This window comes from Rhyacophila brunnea, unplaced genomic scaffold (genome assembly GCF_057557595.1).
Source record: "Rhyacophila brunnea isolate RB1 unplaced genomic scaffold, BYU_Rbru_1.0 scaffold_6, whole genome shotgun sequence".
NCBI classification, from domain to species: Eukaryota; Metazoa; Arthropoda; class Insecta; order Trichoptera; family Rhyacophilidae; genus Rhyacophila; species Rhyacophila brunnea.
The window spans coordinates 4048680-4055833 of NW_028233276.1; the positions used below are offsets into that span (position 1 = coordinate 4048680).

At 36.2% G+C, this 7154-nt stretch overlaps 1 long non-coding RNA gene across 1 annotated transcript in view; it reads right to left on the reverse strand.

Annotated features, from left to right (window-relative positions):
- LOC147065109 (uncharacterized) overlaps positions 1–7154 on the reverse strand; it is a 459822-nt gene that overhangs the window by 354848 nt on the left and 97820 nt on the right. The gene's annotated exons all lie outside the window — the stretch shown is intronic.

Sequence of the window (7154 nt, forward strand, 5' to 3'; positions counted from 1 at the left end):
CTATGTCTACCTAAGGGCGGCACTTTGCCTAGAGCCTTTGTCTAAAAGACACGGTAGCGTGGTGTGGACAACACAAATGGACACTTTCAATCGTAGTTATTAAACCATCGATAACCAATGGATGCGACAGGTCACACCGACTAGCTAGCGAAGTTGAGCATTTCAACAGTGGTTACAGTGTCCATTGCTGGAATCAAAGATCGGTACGTCTGAAAAAAATAGGGAATGTATCCGGAAAAGTATGGGGATCGATGATGAAGTGACGACGAGGCATGAGGTGAGAATGAAAGGCAGATAATTATTATATTATGTTTTTTTGAAATCGTCCCCCCCCCCTTAGACCATTTTTTTATGTGCATGTCTGAAAAATAAACTTACCGGATTTTATACATTTAAAGTCATAACTCACATTTTGTCATTTTGCCACGTGAAAATTGTTGACAAAGTTGACAAAGCTGGTGTCATAACTGACATTTTTCAATGAATAATGTCAAGGCCCTTTCTCACCAATCAGGGAGCTCTATTTTTCATAATGTGCTGTGTGTCTGCAGCCTTAGGAGTATTTATATATATATAAAAAAAAATGTAAATCGACTCACTCATTAATATTCAAGGGAGTTCAATACTTTTTTCTTCCAATTACAAAAAACAGTGCTCTGGTGATTTTTTGCGATTATCTCAAAACTCAATTTTTGGAATATGTGAATTATGACTGTAGGGCAGGCAACTCATTTTTCCTTTAACACGCATAATAATTATATGGACAAAACTAGCGACCCTCCAATATGTCCTTGTGTGTGTGTGTAGTTTTCTTAATGTTTTAATTAGTCTGGTTTCAAAGTTCACCTAAATAAAAAAAATCTTTAAATCTAAAGAATGTCAGTGCATACTAATGAGGTATTTCACTATATGACGGGCGTTCATTAAATTATCTACCTAGGTATAAAATACAATAATTAGTACATTAAAACAAGTCTGCTTATTGGGACTTATCTTTAGGTGCAAAACAACATGCTCTATTTGTAGTAATGTGGAGTGATAAAATGTCTTATATGCCATCCGTGGACTGAAACCGTATGCGGTTTAGAACTGTGTGCCATACTTGGCTTATCTTTTCTGTTCTTGGAAATATATTTTCACAAACTATATTATAAGCATCTGATCGTATCCGTTTATACCATACTCTTACACTTACAAATTTAGTGAAAATATATTTTCATGAACAAAAATCATAAGTTTAGTATTGCACACGGATCTAAACCCCATACGGTTTCAGTCCATGGATGGCCTCTTAGATAGAATAAATGAGCACATGGTTGACATCTAATATGGGAGTCTGCACCTTCAAATCATATTTTTAATTGGTTCTACAATCCTATGAGGATCTGTGCCACCTCATAAATAGGTTTTCGAGAAATTGATGATAGTCACTTGCTCAACCCATGAGGTAGGTACATGCTCTGGGTTCAAACACACATTGAAAAACAACATGTGAATTTTCCAGACCTTGGATTCGAATCCGAGATCCAAGACTTTCAGATCCATGTACAATTTCTGATGCATGTATAGTTTCGGCCAATAATGATTATTGGTTCCCAACCTTATTTCTGCTAAGCCCCACTTCAACACTTCAAAAATCTCCATGCCCCCCCTATAAAAAAATTATAGTTACCTAATTAATTCTAAGAAAAAATGAATTGCTTCAAATAAAAATGCACACAGGCAATACTATTTTTAATTTAACTTTCGTTAGTAAATATATTTATTACGCTCAGAAGAAAATTAGTGCGATCCTTTATTATGCTTCATATTCAAATAATTTTCAAGACGACGTTTTACGTTTACCGAAAAATATTGTGCAATTTACAGAAAAATAATTACTGCCTTTAATAATTTGACGAGTCCATGTATCTATACAAAAATGGTGAATATTTGCAAAATTTTACTGACCAGTTGAGTTAATGATTCGCACACATAATTGAAAAGTTAGAGGGAACGTTGGCTTCCGCTCAGTTCGTGTGAGCCGACTATGAATTTGCTTGATTTGTAATACCTTTTGGTGATAAAATGTCTTACCAAGCATGGGAAGAAGTCAAAGAAGATCAATGAACACACGGTTGTAAATTATGGGAATCTTTTCCTTCAAACTATAACTAGGGGTTTCAGTATCTATCATCATCATCAGCCTGAATCTATCCACTGCTGGATGAAGGCCTCTTCAAGCTGTTTCCACTTCTCTCGGTCCTGTGGCGTTGCCACGTACTTCCGCAGAACTTTATCATTTCATCGATCCAGCGGCCTCTATGTCTACCTTGCGGACAAGTTTCTGGATCTCTCTTTTACTTAGGGTCCATGTTTCACACGCATATGTGATCACGGGAAGCACACACTGGTTGTACACTTTGCTCTTTAGGCACAGTGGAAGGTCACTTTTGAAGACATTATAGCTTAGCTTTACTCTGCGAACAATTTCATCAAATATACATCCATCTATAGACACTTGTTGTCCCAGATAGATGTAGCTTTTCACCTGTTTGAGTTGAGTGCCTGATGAGGATCTCTTTTTGGCCCGCAAAGCAGTTGAACATGACCTTCGTCTTTGTTACATTTATTTTCAAACCTACTTTGTTGCTTACTTCAGCGAGTTCCTGCATTCTGCTTTGGTGGTCTTCTGAGTCTTGCGAGAAAATTACTATGTCATCGGCAAAGCGCAGATAACTCAGGTAATGTCCATTTATGGGGATGCCTTTGTCATTCCAGTCAAGTTGCCTGAATAAGTCTTCAAGGGTAGCTGTAAATAGTTTAGGTGAGATTGTATCACCTTGTCGAACTCCTTTGCTGATAGGAAATCTGCGCGATGGTTTATGGAGATTGACAGATGCTGTTGCGCTACTGTATATATTATTGAAAATATTTATATAGCGCCCAGGGATTCCTTGTTTTCTGATTGCGTCGAGTATATCATTTCTTTATCGAATCAAACGCCTTCTCATAGTCTATAAAACCCATGCATAGTGGCAGTTTGTATCAGTATCTATATTAGGGATTATTACCAGCCCATAGTTTTGTAAAAATCTTCAAGAACATCTGTTTTCAAGCAATAAGGAAATCAAGGGGTGTGATGAGGATGACCTGATTTTTATAATAGATTTTATTCCAATGGGTTAACAATGATGGTGCAGGAGTGGTCCATTTCTTCTAAAAACAAAAATCTGTTGATACAAAACCTTCACTGTGTGGAGGTCCATATTATGATCTTAATAGTATCGGACGTGGTCTAATAAATTAAATAAATAAATCATTGGTGTAGGAGTGGTCGACAAAATACATTTAATTGTCAGGGTATTAAGTCATTATGATCTATCAACCCTTTCATACTGAGGTAGAAGTGCTCAAAATGGACCGGAAAGCACCGGAGCGCTACTCCGGTTCTTGAAATCCTTGAGACTGCCGCTCCGTCTCGTAAAAAAATTAAAAATGGCGCTCCGGTTCGAGAATTATTATGAAAATCATTCCATTACAGTACACTCTCAGTAATCCGCCGCTCGATTATCCGACACCTAGGTACTATAATCCGCCGTTATTTTTACTAGTTGAAAGCACAAAATCAAGCTCTATAATTCGCCGGTATTCGATTGTCAAATTTAGTAGTCCGCTGCGTACAAGTATACAACGCAGATGAGACAGGTTTATTTTGGAAACTTCTCCTTCGTAAAACGTACGTTCATCTCGAAGAAAGTAATGTACCAGGGAGAAAAGTGTCCAAGGACCGCATCACAAATTATGCCGTGCTCCAATGCAACCGGGACACATAAACTGAAGCTTTTGGTCATAGGGAAAGCCAGGAATCCTGAGCCATTCAAGAATAGCTGCCTAACTGAACAACTGGTTGTGTCTATCTAAATATTTAGTTAATAAACTTATTGTTGTTTAATTTAGTAAAACGCAAAAATTTTTTGTAGTATTTATTCCACTTTAAAAAAAAATTGCGTTTTATTAAATCAACCAACAATACAATGCAGTTCCGCCATGAATTGACAGTTAACAAAATAAAAGAAACTAATAAACTTAGTTTATAAATATGTATAATTTCGTAAATACTTGATTTTGATTATAAATAAAACCGTAATTTGCTAGTACAAATTTATCAAAGAAAAACTATTTTTACGAAATACCTGTTTTCATTTTTACCATATTTTGTATGTGTGCACTATAATCCGCCGCTTTCACTAATTGGACACGTCTGGTTTTTGGGGTGGCGGATTACTGAGAGAGTACTTACCGTCATTGATTTTTTTTTAATAAAGTTTACTAATAGACTTGGCATGTCATACACACTTACTTTTAGAAACGATAATAAGATTTACCTATTGGTAATTGTGGCGCAGAGGTGGACACGAGCTTTTATATATTTTTTTTACGAAAACCGTTTATTCTATGTAGACAATTGTAATAAATACCTTTTTCTGTTGGCGCATCGGCTTTTCGATCCAATAATTGTTAATTGAAAATTTGAAATTTTCATACATTTTGATACACCATTTATCACAAACTAAGATTATAGCGATTATATAATATGAGGTACCTAATATTAGGTTGGGGTGGGTTAGATTAGGTTAGGTTAGGTTTGGTTTGGTCTGAAAAGAAAGTTGTAAAATCTCATGTCCACCTCTGGGGCACATTTATCGATTTATTACATAGTTTTGAATGAACATTAATTCTGGATAATGAGAGTTTTGTACCATTCAATAGAATTTGAGTTTATTATTCCAGAAATTGCCTTCCGACATCTTCAATGTCTGTGGATAGGTAGGTACTGTATGATATTACTAATTGATATAATGATTAAACAATCATAAATATTACATTATAGGTTCATCGCGGGGGATACGTTTTGGACATGGTCGCGATAAGTGAAATTTTGCGATCAACATTTCCCTGTTCGGTCTCTTTATATATTTTGCAAAATTTGCGATTACTGTCAAGTAATGCATTACAGCACTCACTCGCTCATAATCTTCGTCGTTCTCTTCTTACATCTCCATGCATTGATTGTGAAGAGAAAGGGCCTTTTCAATGGTTTTAACACCTTAACTTTCGTACGGGAACAGGCAGCAACGTCCCGTGGGGATAGACAGATTGAGCGTCGCTTGGGGGCGGCAGTTACTCGAAGAGCGGCAAATTGAGGATAATCATTAGGTATCAGTGGCGAAGGGTGGAGGTAGGCTGTTAAGATTCGCTATAAATAGTGCACACTAAACTTTTTTAGTCATATGTATTTGTTTTTATTGAACTAAGACTACAATTTACAGATGGTGTTAGTTAGTTTTTAAAAATCAATTAAACCCTGCCTAAATGAAACCATAATAGTTTTGGTCTAATTTGGGCAATACGACAAAATTGTGCACACTTTTTCATTCATAGTTTTTTGTTTTCGTTGGATTAAAAATTCATATTACACATATTGCAGGTTAATTCATTAAGCCCTGCCTAAACCAAACTATAATAAATAAAAAATATTATTCTATTTATAAAATATTCAAAGTTATGTATGATTTAATTGCATAATTTTAGATATTTTATAGATAGACATGTATTTTTGACTATTATCTATTATGGCTTGGTTTCTCAGGGTTTAATTGAATTTTAAAAACTAACCAACACTATCTGTAAATTGTAGTCTTATTTCAATGAAAACAAATAGGAATGTCTGAAAAAGTTTAATGTGCACTGTTTATGGCGGATCTTAACAGCCTACCTCCACCCCTCGCCACTGTTAGGTATATATAGAAATATGTACCTAAACTTAGTGATAACGGGAATATCTTTTCATTAAAAAATTGAGCTCACTGGTTGGAAACAAAATGTATTAATTAACATGAAAGGTTTAACAGGAATGTAATTTTTTTATCGAGTTCCCGATGTCTAGTTTACTTCTGTTGTTCTTGGGCGTCACGTCCTTGATGACCAGCAATGACTCGTGCAGATTTGCGAATTATATTTTAATTATAGGTAGGTACATACTAACCTAATAAATTTATTCATATATGTTTGCCAGTCACTCGCGAGTTTTGAAAGATATATGCATACAAAAGGTGAAGTATCCATACAACACATTTCTTAGATATTGGAGTGATGATAGGATGATAAAAATACTGTATAAAAAATGGGGCGGCATATTGGCGCTGCTTAGGGGCGGCATTTTGTCTAGGGACGTCACTGGGAACAGGTTCGGAGACCTCAATTTATAGGGACGTATGGCAGTCCATTTCCTGCAGCTCTTCATTAGCCATGTGATTTTAACACAGTCTGAATATCATCTACATCAACACCTTCGATTCCTCCGGATATGGCTATAAGACTTCGATAATATTTCGAATATCATTTTCATAATTGCAGTGAACTTCAACAATTTCACTGAACAACCTTTTCCAAACACCTTTCATCATGGCCCCCACAAAAGGGGGGGGGCTGACATGGCTCTAGCCTGGGGGCCCGAGCTCAGGAAGGGCCCGGCATGGCGAGTCGATCTGATAAGTGATATAGACGTACATCACAAATTCTCTCTAATTGTAAAAAAAGTCGCCTGTGTGGCTATTTCCTTTAGTAATGTTATTATTTATAAGTATGTGGTTGTGCGATACAATTTTTAATTGTATGTCGATACTCGACAACTCCGTAATTCAAATAGATGTAAGTATTAAAATATACAAAAAAAAATCATTAAATATACCTACATATTAATTTTACTGCATACACCATTTGGATAACGCTACTTTATCTTTAGCGATAGGTAGGGGGGCCCGCCAAAGATCCTAGCCTGGGGACCCCCTTTAGGGTGTGGGGGCCATGCCCTTCATACACGACTGGATGACTTCATTCCACGCTTCGTCGATGTTTCTGATAGCTTTCATAATATTAAATTGTTTCCACCAAACCCGCATGGCATCTCTATTACCTCAATTAGTTTATTCAATGAGTTGAGAGAAAAAGAAGAGGAAATAAACGTATGTGTTGACATTCGTTTCTAATAGAGTCCCGTCTCATCCACATTAAAAATTAAATTTGGGGGATAATTTCCCTTTTCTACAATTTCCAGTTTTAAAAAAAGATCGCGATATAACGAATCCGCATTCGCCGGGGTCGCGATGAAC